The 16,591-nt window shown below is 34.4% G+C and overlaps 1 long non-coding RNA gene across 1 annotated transcript in view; it reads right to left on the bottom strand.

Annotated features, from left to right (window-relative positions):
• Window positions 1-16,203, bottom strand: part of LOC120612576 (uncharacterized) — a 176,354-nt gene extending 160,151 nt beyond the window's left edge. The window contains exon 1 of the long non-coding RNA XR_005655497.1: window positions 16,096-16,203. This is a non-coding gene — a long non-coding RNA (uncharacterized LOC120612576). The remainder of the gene's footprint in view (window positions 1-16,095) is intronic.
• Window positions 16,204-16,591: the final 388 nt, after the last annotated feature.

Here is a 16,591-nt window from a genome sequence, read left to right as displayed (position 1 = left end):
ATACTATTCTCAAGTACACTACAATTCAAGCTTTTTACTTTTCATTCTGTTCTTCCCTCTTTTTGATAGAAGATTTTATTCGGTTATCTCCTACTGAATGTGCACTTTCGTTTTTTGCAATACTAGAACATTCGTTTCGAATAAAAGAAGAGAAACATTTTTTGGTATGGTAGTTGGACTTTATTTTTAACTTATATTTTCTCACTTGTTGTGAGGCAGTACTAACAGCATAGCTATCCCTCCAGCACATTTCATAAAACTACTAGTCTCATATTTGTAAACTTTCTGCCAAAAATTTGTAAAGCAAGTGGAAAAATGCATTTTTTTTAACCAGGGAAAGAGGACATTATTTTGTTTGATAAATTTTTTATCAGTAAGTGAAAAAAAAACTATTTAGGATTTAATCTGTAAAAGGACAAGTAATACTATTAAAAAAAAACCCTGTTCTTATAATTATTGTTATCACTATTAATATTAGCATAGTTAGGATTTAAAACTCGAAACAGAATAAGAACACACATTTTCAAAATGATGAATTACTGGCACTCTGGCACAGAATATGTGAAGTTGCAGTGAATGCCTAAGTGCTACAGAGAGCTCTGATTTACAGTGCCCATTTCCATAACTGAAGAAACACATTTCCTGTGGGTGGGATCTTACTGGTTCCTTCTACATTAGAGGAGATTAGAACTAGATGTCCCTCTAGGCAAGCTGAAGACATTGACTCGCTGAGTAAAAATATGTTTATTAAGAAAACATACTTAGAGAGCCACGCTCTTGGGAATGGAGAAAGGAAATAGGGGGAAGGGGTAGAGACAGGATAGAAGTGATACGGTAAGGAGAAATAGGAATGGGTAAGGAGAGGAGAGGAGAAAAAGTAAATAGTTGGAGCAGAGGAAAAGGAGACAGAGGAGGAGATGCAGAGGTGGGACTGTGGGGGGGAGAAGATGGTAGAGAAAGGAGAAAGGGGTGAAAGAGAGAGGTAAGAGGATGGGAGGACAAGGTAATTATAAGACCATATGCTATATGGAAATATTAGCATCAAAAATGCAAGACATGATGGTAAGACATGACTTTGCAAATTCTTTGGCCCAATTCCAATCCTTTGCCTCCATTAAGATGTTTCTATAGTTTGTAGCTTGTATTGGATTCAGGAAAATAAAGAAAACTTATTTTGTTTTAAACTCAAGAAGATCCTATAACCACTAGTATGAGTGTTGTTATACATGAGCCAATACAAAGAAAGGTATTAAGCTAAACTTTCATGCATGACTCTATAAGAAAATTTAAAATCAAGAAATGACATCTTTTGGTTCACTAAAGTCACTTATTGATTATATAATATTGATTACATATATATACCTTAATATATATTAAAGAAAGATTGCGATTTATTCAAATGTCATCTAACTCAAAAAGTATTCTTTTTAGAATTTGGAAGTCTCTGAAGAATACTAAATATACTATTTATAACATTAAATATGAGTTCTAAAATACTGGTAAAGGAGTTCTCTCTTTGAGCCAATATATTTCTTCCTACTGTTATTTATAAATGTTTAAACACTTTGAACATTCCTCAGAAAGCTTGGCACATCAAATGGAAACTCAAGTTCCATTGGTGGGTATGACTGCAGATGTTGAATTGCTGCTGCTTAGGATCACTTTTACGTCTTGGGCCACCTATTCCTTATATTCCATATACTGAAGCAAATAATGCATTTGGAGAAATATGTGCTTTATTTTTGTCACTGCCTGATGGAAAAGAATTGCGTCAGGTGTGGGTGAGGGGGATTTGTTGACTCAGGGAGGCCTCCTGTGAATGAAAACTATTGGTACTGACAAAGGCTGAGATTCAGGCCCACTGGAGAACTGGGGAGGCTCATGGGCTCAGGGAGGAGCCATTGGAGAGCTGAAACTGAGCAGTCCCGTATGGCAAATGTGGGCACTAAGGGTATGTCTAAGAAGCAGCAGCTAACCACATAGAAAGGGTAAAAAATCTATAAGCAATAAATCTAGACACAGAAGGTAATTCATGGAATATGAATTAGGTACACAGGAATCAAAAAGGAATGCATTTGTGAGGAAAGCAAGATATGTGCACAGTAGAGTCTCAGTCCTTACTCTATTTTACTAGCTGGATCACCTTTGGCATTCTCTCTCTAAATTTCATCATCTATTAAATGAAGATAAAAGCTAATGGGATCATTGGAAGGATTAAATTAGGTAACATTTGTGAAGTTGCTTTACAAACTGATAAGCTCTATATGGATGGCATTTATTTTTAGGTAAATGCAAATTTTTTCATGGAGATGAAAGAATTTATGCTAAAAAGCTCTTTATTTGATATTTTTCTGAAGAGTAGCTAATTTTTTAATTAAGCTTTTATTTTGAGATAACTATGGATTCATATGCAGTAGTGAAAAGTGATGCCGAAAAATCTCACATACTCCTAAACTAATTTCTCCCTAGTGTGACATGTTTCAAAATTATAGTATGATATAACAACCAATATATTGGCAATGATACATCCAAGATGCCAAACATGTCCATCACCACAAGAGTTCTTTGTGTTGCCCTTTTAAAGTCACATCTATCTCCTTCCTCCTATACACCACACCCCTATTCCTGACCCCTGGCAATTATTAATCTGCTCTCTGTTTCTATAATTTGTCATCTAAGGAATATTATATAAATGGAATGATGGTGTTGCCTTTTACCATTCAGCATTTTGTACAAGAAAAACTCTCATTCATTGCCAGTGGGAATGCAAGATGGTCCAGCTGATTTGTAATACAGCTGCTGACAGGCAAAAGTGGGGCTCTGACTCTCAGCACTTCATTGCCTCTAAGGGAGTACAGGATCAGTTCCCTGATGGGCTCTGTGGACAGGAGGGGGTAGCTATACGGAGGCCTGACTCACACTACTTTGTTATTGTTGTATGCTTAGCATCCACTTGCCCTTCTGAAACCAGAGGGGAGGGGGCAGTGGTGTGTCCATTAGCTCTGTCTTCTACTACTTCATGTGGTCTCTTGATTCTAGTGGGGATTGAGGTCCCTATTGACACAAGGGGTGGGGGAGCAAAGTGTCAACGATCCTTCCTCAGTCACCTCATTCTGCCTCACTGATGTAGAATAGGAATAGAGGCTTGGCTCCCCATTGGGCTCTGCTGACCAGAGCGGATGAAGAATAGGAGAGCCGATGAGCTCTGGTTCAGACCACTTTGTTAATTCTGTCGCAGCTGGGTTAGTACAGGAGTTCACACAATGGGCCACTCTGGCAATACAGGTGGGGATTGTGGAGTGCTTACTAACTCTGACTTATACCGCTTCATTCATTCTTAGTGATGTCAGATCTGGTGGAGGCCCTGCTCCCCACTGGCCCCCCACAGAGGCGGGATGTGTGAAGCCTCCTGGTGAGTAACCTCACCTCTCATCCCCTCATTAGGTCTCATTGCTGCTGGGTGGTTGTGGAGGCTAGGATGCTGCTGAACCCACTGAAACTATTCTAATGGGGGAATTAGAGAACTGCTTTGCTCTAACTAGGTGGAGAATGATAGCTCCCAGCTGTGTCCAGTTAATCAGCTGGTGTATTAGAGGAACACCAACTGCTTCCATGGGGTACAGTAAGAATGGGAGATTGACTCTGCACCCATCCCCATTGAAACCATGGTGTGTGTGTGTGTGTGTGTGTGTGTGTGCATGCACATTTACGTTTGTGTTTAGCTGGAGTAGGGCAGGTAATGCAAAAGATTTTCTCTTGTTAGGCTATTCTTTTCCTGGTTCTTTAGCTAAGGAGGACTGGCTTTTCTTTGAACTTTTTTCTGTTTGTGCCTATTGGCAGTTTCAGATTGTAGGCTTTGGTGGTGCCCTGTTCCAGATATAGGCAATAAAGACACTCAGAACTCATCAGCTGTCATTCAGCAAGTCTCGAGGTTCCAAGGCTTTCTGCTTTTTAGTGTCTTGCTGGGTTTTTGTGTTATGTCAAAAAATTTTTAGTTGTAAGAGTCAGTACCTGGGAGTAATGGGACTACTGTATCTTGATAGAAATGGAGATTTACTTTTAAGAACAAATGTTTCAACTCCTTTTCCTGTATAAAGCAGTTTATAATCTATACACAATATTCTCAATCCCAGGTGAAATCTGTATTAAGAGCTTATAGGAGCATTTTTTGATTCTCTAATCCTCTTGCTTATTTCTCATTGCCATTGTCTTTGGCTGTTGCTTAAAATTTACTCTGAGAGTTATGTTCATTCTCTTTTGATCTTTTGATGTTAAGTAGCTTTTGGAATATCTTCTTCATATGACACCAAAGCTTTCCTAATAGTTGAAACCTGGGGTTTTTTTTTTTTTTTCAGATTCTTTTACTTTGAACTATAGATTTATAGCACTGATTTGTCATCATCTCATCTGTGCTTATTGCTCTCTTATACGGATTCATCTTAAATTAGTACATTTGAATGTTAAAATGGGAATATAAAGATAAAACGTGCTGCATATTCTTTATTTAAAAAATCCTACCAACATATTTATCATTCTCCTATTTCTAACAAGTAAATTTATTTTAAAATAGATGACAAAATATAACATCTAGTATAGAAATTTCACAAGATTTTTTTCTAAATAAATGAGTAACTGATTCATGAAGTGGTTGGCTACAGTTTTTTGTGCCTGGTCTTAATTTCTGCAAAGGAGATTGTTGAACTCAGATTTTACCACAGCTGTCAAAGCCAAGAGTACACAAAAGGAATATAACTAGATAACTTCTAAAAATATTTGTTTCCAGTGCACAATGAAGGCCAATATTTCTCCAGTGTTATAGAACAGAATTAAAATTACGAATGTGTTGTGTTCGCTAATGATTGATATTTCATATTGGGCCTCAACAAAATATCATTTTTTTCTTCCAAGATACTCAAAACTATTCTCTTTAAGTGTACACCATATAATTGTGAACCATATCACCTTTTATTTTTCCAGCTCTACAGAAAAATGGTTATCTTTAAATTTCAGCAACTGCTGAACTTTTTTTTTTTTGTACTACACTGAGGGAAAGGGAGATTAAACTGTATAAAGGAATATATCTTCTATCTCCTATGCCAGTGTTTCTTGAAACTGTATATACATTAGAACCAACTGGGAACTATTAACGGATACTCAAGCATGGCTTCACTTCCACGGATTCTGCTCCCACAGTGGAGTCTGAGCATGAGTGTCAGCAATGGCTTACCAGGAGATTCTAGGAGCACCAGCTGATCTCTTGCACCTTGTAGGTGCTAGTTTACATCTGTAATTGTCTTCATAAAATGGAGATGAATTAGATAGAAAATTGGAATTTTAGGAAGTACAGATGTGGGTGCTATCAATAAGTATGACTGAATTAATTATGTTATTGAAAGAACATAATTTTATCATAAATAAGAAAAAATAATTTCAAGTTTAATTTAAAAATCCAGTTTTAGCACTGTATGTGCCTACTGGCCATTGTAATTCATTTTCAACTGTAAATAAAATGAACAGATTTTTTTCCCTCTCATTTACTTGTCTTCTTTTTTCTCCTTGAGATGTTGATTTAGAGGTTCTCCCATACTCTTTAGAGATTTTCTACATAGCATTGCTAAACGGGATGTAGTATAGCTTATAAGGGGTCTATTAAGGATCATAAGAGCTTACGTGTAAATTAAATCTATGTAGTTGGGCCCAGTACTGAGGCGCTCATTTAATCTTGTTGTAGGCTTGTGTTCTGGAAATCAGGATAGTTCAGGAACTTGGAATCAGACAATCATGACAACTATAAACTTGAATTCTTCCTCTGCATAACTACTTAATCACACACAAATCTATTTGCTTCACGAGGGCTTAGCTCCTAATTTAGGAAATTAATGTAGTAACCCCTCAGAGATGCTGTTTATATTAACCAATTAAGATGGCAAATTTCCTTGACCAGGGTAACTGATAAATGAAAACTGTGTAGTGGGACTGTCACTGTAACTTTTCTCTCTGAGAAATGGCCTCTATGATGAATATTTACCAGAACTATTTAAAAAAATTTTCCCAACTTAATCAAATTATCAGTAAAGACCAGCGAGAATTTGCCATAGCCAAGGTTATACAGTGTACATGAATATACTCTTAAATGATAGTGTATTAGCACCCTGTTCTCACTAGTTATTAATATAATATAATCAAAGAGAAAAGAACATAAGTAACAAGTACCTAAAGTTGGAATGTGCTCTATGTAATTAGTAATGAATTCATTATTTTTCTATTGCTACTATAACAAATTCCACAAATCTAGTAGCTTAAAGAAACACAAATTTATTAGAGTTCTGGAAGTCAGAAGTCCAAAATACACCTCACTGTGCCAAAATCAAGGTGTCAGTAGGGTTGTGTTCCTTTCTGGAGGTTCTAGGGGAGAATGTTTCTTTCCTTTCCTGCTTCTAGAAGCTACCGCTTTCCTTCACTTATAAGGACCCTTGTGATTACATTGGGCCTACCTGGACAATTCACAATAATTACCTCTACACCCCTTAAGGTCAACTAATTAGCAACTTAATTCCATCTGTTACCTTGATTCCCCTTTGTCACATACCTAATATATTCACAGTTTCCAGGAATTAGGATCTTCGGCATCTTTGCCAGGGGTGGGGGTTGTGAAGGAAGGAGGAGGAGATATTATTCTGCTTATCATAGAAGGTATGTGAGCAGAAGCACTGGGCTGGAAAGGAAGGTCCATGTAGAGGAGGGGAAGATACATCGGAGGAAGTATTTTAGTTATCAAATTGTAAAGGTCTCTAAAAGACAAATGGAGGATTTTAGATTTTATTTAGAAGACCATTAGAAATGTTTAGCTGAAGAGGGAAATGATCAAAGAAAGCAGAGTAAGAAGATGAAGGAAAAAGCACTGTGCAAGTGAAATAAGCGAAGTAGACAAGATGCAAGAGACTAGTTATAGGCTCTGGCTGTGGTTCAGTTGTCAGATAGTGATGACTTGGGCCAGAGTGATAGAAGCAAGAATCACTGATAGAGTCTGGCAGATAAGATGTGGAAATATACATGGCTCTGATCTTGCAAACCTGGGAAGAAAGTGATAAAATTGTTGGCACCATTTATGGAAGTGGGAAAAATATTTGTAATGAGGAAAGTCATTAGAAGCAAAAATTCTTAACAGAAAACATGAAGGATAAGTAAAAATGTCTCAAAACCTGTTATAAAATATTCCATGATAGCTAAGTATTTTGTTAAATTGACTTCATTAAAAAAAGTTTGATATCCACAGCAAAACTGAGGGAAAGGTACAGAAATTTCCCATCTACTCCCTGTCCCACACATGCATAGCCTCTTCCATTATCAACATCTCCCATCAGAGTGGTACACTGGTTACAATCAAGGAACATCGTAATCACCCAAAGTTCATAGTTTACATTATTGTTCACCATTGGTGTTGTACATTCTATGAATCTGGACAAATGTATGACATGTACTCATCATTATGATATCATAGATAGTATTTTTACTGCCCTAAATATTCTCTGTGCTCTGCCTATTCACTCCTTCACCCCGACCCTGCAGCTCCTGGTAACTACTGATCTTTTTACTGTCTTCATAGTTTTGCTTTTTTGCAGAATATCATGTAGTTGGAATCATACAGTAATAGGCATTTAAGTTTCCTCCCTGTCTTCTCATGGCTTGATAGTCCATTTCTTTTTAGTTCTGAGTAATATTCAGTGTCTGGATGAACTGCAGTTTATCCATTCATGTACTGAAGGATAACTTGGTTGCTTCCAAGTTTTGGCAATTAAATAAAGCTTTAATTCAATTTGGCATTTTTAAAAGCTGCCATAAACATCTGTGTACAGGTTTTTGTGTAGGCGTCAGTTTTCAACTCTTTCAATAAATACCAAGGAGCACCATAGCTGGATCATATGGTAAGACTATGTTTAGATTTGTAAGAAGCCTCTAAACTATCTTCCAAAGTGGCTGTACTATTTTGCCTTCTCACCAGCAGCATATGAGAATTCCTGTTGCACCACATTCTTACAGCATTTTGTGTTGTCAGTGTTTATATTTTGGCTGTTCTGATAGGTATGTAATGATATCTTATCCTTGTTTTACTTTGCATTTCCCTAAAGACATATGATGTGGAACATCTTTTCATATGTTTAGTTGGTATCTATGTATCTTCTTTGGTAAGATGTCTGTTAAGGTGTTTGGCCCATTTTTTAATTGGGTAGTTTGTCTTCTTATTGTTGAGTTTTAAGAATTCTTTGTATATTTTGGGTAAGAGTCTTTTATCAGATGTATGTTTGAAAATATTTCTATCCAGTCTGTGGTTTGTCTTTTCATTTTCTTGATTTGTATTTCACAGTGCAGAAGTTTTTCATTTTAACAAAGTCTAGTTTATCAATTATCACTTTCATTGATCTTGTCTATGGTAGTTTATCTAAAAAGTCAACAACAGACCCAAGGTCATTTAGGTTTTCTTCTATGTTATCTTCCAGGAGTTTTATAGTTTTATGTTTTACATTTAGGTTTATGATCCATTTTGAGTTAATTTTTATGAAGGGTGTAAGGTCTGAATCTAGATTCATTTGTTTGCATGTGGCCATCCAGTTATCAGCCTCATTTGTTGAAAAGACTATCTTTGCTCCATTGTATGGCCCTCGCTTCTTTGCCAAAGATCAGTTCATTATATTTACGTGAGTCTATTTCTGGACTCTGTTTTATTCCATTGATTTATTTATCTATTTTTTCTATCAATATTACCTTGTAGATTAAAAGTAAGTCCTATCATCTGTGAACAAAAACAATTTTATTTAGTTCTTCCTACTCAAGCTAAATACCTTTAATTCTCTTTTCTTGTCTTATTGTATTAGCTGGAACTTACAGTATAATATTGAAAAAGTGATCTTAATTGAGAAAGCTTCATGTTTCTCACCATTAAGTATGACATTAGCTGTAGATATTTTATATTCTTTATCCTATTGAGGAAGCTTCCCTCTATTTCTAGTTTACTGAGAGTTATGATTTTTTTAAATCATATATGGGTGTTATATTCTGTTGAATGCTTTTTCTGCATCTATTGATGTGAACATGTGATTTTTTTTTTTTAGCCTATTGATGTGATAGATTACATTAATTGATGTTGAACCAGCCTTGTATACCTGTGATAAATCCCACCTGGTTTTGTGTATATATTTTGGACTTGATTTGCTAATAATCTGCATGGGATTTTTGCATCTATGTTCATGAGATATATTGGTCTATAGTTTTCTTTTCTTGTAATGTCTTTGTCTGGTTTCAGTATTAGGATAATGCTGGCATCATAGAATAAGTTAGAAAGTATTCCCTCTGCTTCTATCTTCTGAAAGAGATCATAGAGAATTGTCATAATGTCTTCCTTAAATGTTTGGTAGAATTCACCAGTGAGCCCATCTGGGCCTGGTCCTTTCTATTTTGGAAAGTTATTAATTATTGATTCAATTTCTAATTGATATAAGCCTATTCAGATTGTTAATTTCTCTTGTGTCTCTTTTAATCTAGGTTATGAAATTTGTGAGTACAGAGTTGCTCATAGTATGCATTTATTATCCTTTTAAGATGAATAAAAATCTGCACTGATGCCCCCTCTTTCATTTTTGATATTAAAAATGTGTGTCTTCTCTCTTTTTTTCTTAGTTAGCCTGGCTAGAAGTTTATCAGTTTTATTCATCTTTTCAAAGGATGAGTTTTATTTTCCTTGATTTCTCTATTGATTTCCTATTTTCAATTTCATTGATTTCTGCTCTTGTTATTTATTTTCTTTTGCTTACTTTGGATTTAATTTGCTCTTTTTCTAGTTTCCTATAGTAGAAACTTAGATTATTGATTTAGATCTTTCTTCTTTTCTAATATATACATTCAATGCTATAAATTTCCCTTTAATTACTACTTTGTTGCATCCCACAAAGTTTGATAGATTTTATTTTCAGTGAGTTTAATTTTTTTTTTAATTTCCCTTGAGATTTATTGTTTGACCTATGAATTATTTCTCTAATAATAACCCATGTGTTATTTATAATCCACATATTTTAGCACAGTTTCTTTAAAAATAAAAAGGATGTTTTGGCATGTGTTTCTATGGTGTTTGCACATATTTCTATTTTGCTAATATCAAAATCATTTCTAAAGTACTTATAGTTCTCATCTGATACTGCCCAATCTTCATCCTTAGCCACCAGTTTCTCTCATTATCAGACAGTGGAACATAGCAGTCACAGACAACCTAGCAGATGTACATTATTCTGGAGGAGTACTCAGAAGGCCTAAATTATCTTTATTTTAGATAAAGTGACTTACAAAAGCAGCATTAGGGAACACTCAAAGTTGGAGATAACTATAAAATAATACCAATGGCATCTTAAACTTTAGAGACAAAATCTCCTAGGATCTTATAACTCAAGGTGTAGTATATGGACCAACAACATCAGCATTAGATATGCACAGCTAGTTAAAAATGCACAGTCTTGGGCCTCATCTTGGGTATTCTGAGTCAGTCTACATTTTAATGAGATCCCCAGGTAATTCATTTGCACATTAAAGTTTGAGAAGCACGGGTCTAGGACTAATAACTAAAACCAAAAATCCTTCTAGACCAAACAAACTTATATCTGAAATTGGCAAAGGTCATTGTGGGCTTTGGGATTTGTAAGGAAGGAAGCTGAGCAATAGTTACCCAGAACAATTTCCCCTTTAGAAGACACACTGATTGCTCGCCCTGAGCATTAGAAATTGTTTTAATGAGACAAGTAAGTAATTTCATATATTTAAAAAAGAGAAAACAAAATTTTTAAAATCTTACAAAATACCAAATTTTAATCAAATCAAAAGATTTCACTTTTAGCTTTAGATAATGCTATTAAGAGGATAAAATATATGTATTTTTTATTTCCATACAAGATGCTTTTAACTATTATCAAATAGATCCCAATCATAGTTTTTCATTTGAATGAATGATCAGATAAACCAGTAAATGATAATAAAATCAATAAATTTAGGAAATATGAAAGTTAGTCATTAAAATTTTAAAGATCTTGACTTAGCTCATCTTGGGTTTCTCATTTGCTTCTCTGTTAGAGAGGTACTAGTAATTGGTTTGTGAAGTCTGAAGTGTAAGTACTTTCTTTCTCAAACATTAAATTTCCATTGAGAAAATATCTTACTGGTAAGACTCATATTTGTCACTCATTTACTAGATATTCTTGAGAATGATCTATTTTCAATAAATTAATTACATAATGCTTTTACATTTAGAAAATACAGTAGTTACCAATTTAGTACACATATAAAAAATTATTATTTAAAATACTTTTTATTTCTCACTGCAACACATGATACTCAAAACATAGTTCCACAGGAAATCACACTCTTTAAGGATTTAATGTGTACTGACATAAGAAAGAGTGGTAAACAAAAATATTCTTTATGATATGATAAGCCTGCATGATTTCAATAATCTTGAGCATTCTTCAATTTTGTAAAAGATATTAAGGATACTTTCTTGAATGGAAGATTTTGCTGGGATTTTATTGTCCCCACTCAAAAAAGACTGAAGTGGAGAAATGCTTTGGACTAATGAGAAAGTGATGTAACTAAACAACAAGGCATAAGATTTCTTCTGTGTGCACCATTAAAGATAAAGATACTGGTGATAAAGGGTATGTAAATAATAGAGGATAAAGAGGAGATTAGAGTTAGATAAGAATTCTTCCACTACAATATTGAGTCTCTTCCCCCACCCCATGCTCATACTCATTGAGTATCTTACTTATATTTATATATAACATTAACTTAACAACTGACCTTTTGCAGTTCATTGGTGGTTTTGTAACAACAGATCAGACTTGTTAAAAACTTGTTGGAGCATCTTAAAATAAATGTGCTGTTAAAAATACACTGTTAAGAATATGTCCAGATATGACAAAAGAGATAGAGGTATCTGCATGTTCAACACACAGAGTCAAAGTCACTGAACATTTCAAAGCCACCCTTCAGCATTTAAAAGAAGCCGCAGAGTCCCTACACAGGCACATTCTGAGCTCTTTATCCTTTAGGAAGTGCTGACTCCAAGGCTCTTAGAGAATTCTGTTCTGATATAATCGGTTCTGGTTGACGTGTCCTTAGATACCATGCCATGATCCAACTGCACACAATGCTTTACATTCCAGCTGATTAGTCTTTGCCAACCTTTGTCACAACCCTGAATGCTTGATTTTGACCAAGAATAAGCTCAGTGCACTGAATGTTATTAGATCCCAGCTTCATACAGCTGCTATTCTCAGCCCGGGGAAAGAAAATATTTAGCCAATGCAGCTAAACTCTGGAAACCTGTCTCAATGATTATGTTTATATAGATGTGGTCAAATTGGGGACAGTGATCATAAAAATATTACTAGTAACTTAACAAAAGTAAAGATATTTTTCATTCATGTTACAATTAGAGTTTACAAAGGGCTTTACAAATATGCAATATAAGTCAAGAATGACAAGTTAATTATCCTCACAATATAAACTTAGCTTATTTTGTGCCCTTTATCGTCCCTAATTTTTTTCCCAGTTTCTGTTCTTAACTATTTCTCTATCATTTAAAGAAATGCTTTGCTCAAATTCTTGTTTAGAGAATTCTTCCTGTCATCATTGTTAAGAAATTTGGCAAACCAGTATTAACTGTAAGCGATGCAAGTTGCTAAAATGTGGCCAGTTCAAATGACAAAAGTTAAATGACTAAAACAGTATATATTATAAAATCTTATAACTAAATTTCATCATGAAGCTTTTAGAATAGGTGCATGTATACAATATCTGCCTCAAAAATATCATGAAAATATAACCTTATCAACAAATTTAGTGTCTATGTACGAAAACCCATATTACAAAAAACGGGATATAAAACTAAGTGCAATTATTGCACCTTCCCTCCAGGATGTACACACTATTATAGTGATTTCTAATCTGAGACCTCTTAGACCCATGAAATCTTTTTATTTTACAAAAGATTTAATGGTTACACAAAATAAAATTTTATGGGAATCATACATTTACCTGTTGTAAGTCTTCATGGGCTAATTAAAATATTAAGAGCAGTACACACTTTCATAGTGATAATAAGTTCCAGGAACCATTATAAGTATTTTATATATAGGAACATATTACTAGCAAAATAACAAAAGTAAAGACGTTATGTGAGTACAATTGTTTTCCCTGTTATCACAGATGAGGAAGACAGGCATAGAAAGGTTAAATAAACTGTCCATTATCACACAGCTAGTAAGTTGCAGAGCAAAGACAGAAAACCAGTCTTCACTTGTAACATTTCTCGACATTTTTTTGGTTTTTGTTTGTTTGTTTGTTTTGCCTTGGCTGTATTTATGATTATCAGAATCTTCAAGTAACTCTTATCTGGGGTGGGGGATGCAGATAATGGGAACTGATCTGGGGGAGGGGGGCAGATAATGGGAACTAAGCTGTTATTTATTGTGAGTAAATTTTCTATATAGACATTTTTTTCCTCAAATTTTAAAGTTCATGGAATAAAGAGTAAATAATAGAAGAGATTATTGGTGGTTTTAAAAAAAAAAGATTTTAAATCACTGGTTAATGTGAAGATGATGGGCTCACTTATTTTGGAGAAGCTATTACATTATTTGATTATTGATATCCATTTTAATATAAAGACAATGTGTATCGGGGGAAAATGGAGATTGTGGTTCTTTTCACCTCATAGAAACGGAATGGAGATGTCATTTCGGAGACCCTTAAAAATCACTGTGGGCATAGTCCCTCTAACCACACAATTCTCAAGAGCTTGTGAGGTTCCATACTATGGCACTAGGAGAAGGAGACCGCAGTCTTATTCTAAGAACCAGTCTTGTGCGGGATAAAAATGCAACTAGTTAATATTGAAGCTGGTAGGTAACAGTAGATTAGATTCTTATCTCTTCATTTTCTCAAGTTCCTTCTTAAACTGTTCCCTAAGGGACATTTAATTCAAGCTCAGAGACCCAGATCTCTGTCTTATCCTGTCTCAAAATTGACTATCACAAGTAAAGTACCAATTCTGAGTTTAAAACACTAAGATTCTAGGTCTAAATTATGAGAAGGGCTGACTTCATTTAAGTCTGTGATTTTCTTTGAAATAGTTCCTCTGGTAAGTTAACATTCAACTTCCTTGACTCTCCTCTCATACAGTCATGCAGGCATAATTTTATTAGCTGTACCTCATCTTATATCCCATAAAACTCTTGCACATTTCACTTGCCTTCTGTTATCCCATTCAAATATGAACAATGTTCTTTCCTTATATAGACTCAATTTCCACATGGAGTTTCATTACGACCTCCTGGAATGAGAAAATAGCCTTAACTGATTTATGTGCTCAGACTTTTTATATTGCCAAGCATTATCCAGATGGTATCAGTGATAACAGTTTCATAAAACTATAACTTATAACAGTCTCCACTTTGAAATATGTAAGCAGTGTCTTCCAATGTGCACAAATTATGAAAGATCCTTGCTTAATAAATATTCAATTATATTTAAGATCGATAGACTTCTTCGCATATGAAGCAAAAGTATTTTGCTTGGAAAATTCAGGAATATATACAAAGAGGGAGTTATAAACAAACAAAATAGAAGGAAAATAGGGAGGAGGAAGAGAAGGAAGAAGGGAGGAAGGGAGAGAGAAAGGAAGGTGGGAAAAAAGGAAGGAAGATTATATATCGAAAAAATTATTTGTAATGGGTAGCTAACAACTAGATGCATGCTTCATTAATAGAATGTTCCCACCATATGAGATACATATTATAAAGCTCTTGTACATGGTACAAATGTAGTTATTTAATTTGTTTATGGGTGTTTGAATATATACTTAATTCAATTTTTACGTCTTCTGGCCTAAGATATCATATAGAGAAATACTTATCTTTTCTGCTTCATCTGAATGTACTACAGGTTTACTATATATATTCACATCCCCTAAGGGAAGATATGAAACAACCTCCCACACACACTCACACAGACCATTAAAATATAATAATAATAATAAATAATAATAATACAAGTTATTTGGACAAATTTGGTTCATGGCATGTTGGGACTATAGCTGAATCTATAAACATTGCCATGTCTTTATCTTTGATGAACATTTTTTTTAATCTTCATTCTATTCAGGTAGCTACAAAGCATTTGGGAAAATGGAAGGAATAAGTGACATGACCTAGTTTGAGAGATTCTTACTTAAGGTCCAATTTCATTGACAGTGCAGATTGTTTCCTATGATATAAGGCCAAGAACAGTTGATAAAAGTTCTTCATATATGCATATGTTCACATGCATACACGATTAATCATATTTGTAAATAATTATAGACACATGCATATATGTATAATGTACAAACTGGTGATTAATGGGTATTAAATGCTTAAAATTAAGTATCTTAACACCCTATCAAGACACATTAAATAAAATAATATGAATTTAAATCACATATTATAAGAATAAATATTATTTTAATTTTTATTGAATGTATACCAAAACTTTACATAGACACTCATGCAAATAGATTCTTGTGATTACATTATTGAACTGAAGGGTACTTTACTTTTGGCAAACACTTTCCATGCTAGCTGCAGAATAAACTATGCCATTACCTCTTTTCTACTCAGAATTTCCTGTTGCACATGGTAAAAAGACCTCAGAAAGCTATTAGGAAGCTATTAGGTAGCTTCTACTCGGTAGAAGCTTCTAATAGCTTCTAATAGGTAGAAGCTATTAGGTAGCTTCTACTCGCCCTCCCGAGTAGGATGCTCATTTGGTTGTTTGCTTTGCTAACAGTGTTAACCTTTTGGACATGAGTTGAATTCTAGTGATTAGTGCTTTGGTAGTTATTGAGATGGGTTTGCAAAGCCCATCCAGTATCAACTGAATTGAATGTCCACACATTTTTAGCCATATCTGCACTTATGACAGAGAAAGCTGAGAAGTAACTGTCTTCTTGTGCATGTTTATACTTCTCTCATCTGAGTTCCTCTCTACAATTCCTTCCCATCATGGGTCTCTTACCTGAGCAGCATCTTCTAGTAGATTATCCTCTTTTGTCTTCACAATTTTATCACAGAAATCTGAAGCTGAAAATATCCTTGAAAATCAGAAGCTTTATCTTACTGTTCCTTTAAAACTTGAAGAAAACAAAACAAAACTATGGCATCAAGGAGAAAAAGAACCCTTTCTACATTGACACTTGAGGGCTTTATTGGAAGAAAGTGCTAACTTGTACTTCTCATGAGGTAAATCTATTTCTTTTTTTAACTATTGCCATTTATAGTAGTGTTGAGAAACACAGGAAGCAGGCCCTGGTGATCACCATTCTACTTTGTTTTTACAAGTTTGGTTTTTTCAGACTCCACATATAAGTGATACCATACAGTATTTGAGTGTCTTCTTCTGTCTGGCTTATTTCACTTAGCATAATCCTTCTAAGTTTATCTGTGCTGTCACAAATGACAAGATTTTATTCTTTATGGCTGAATAATATTCTATTACATGTATAATGGAATAT

The sequence above is a fragment of the Pteropus medius genome, unplaced genomic scaffold, assembly GCF_902729225.1.
Source record: "Pteropus medius unplaced genomic scaffold, Ma_sr-lr_union100, whole genome shotgun sequence".
NCBI classification, from domain to species: Eukaryota; Metazoa; Chordata; class Mammalia; order Chiroptera; family Pteropodidae; genus Pteropus; species Pteropus medius.
The sequence above is the reverse complement of the archived record's forward strand: the minus strand, read 5'-3'. Positions and strand labels throughout refer to the sequence as shown.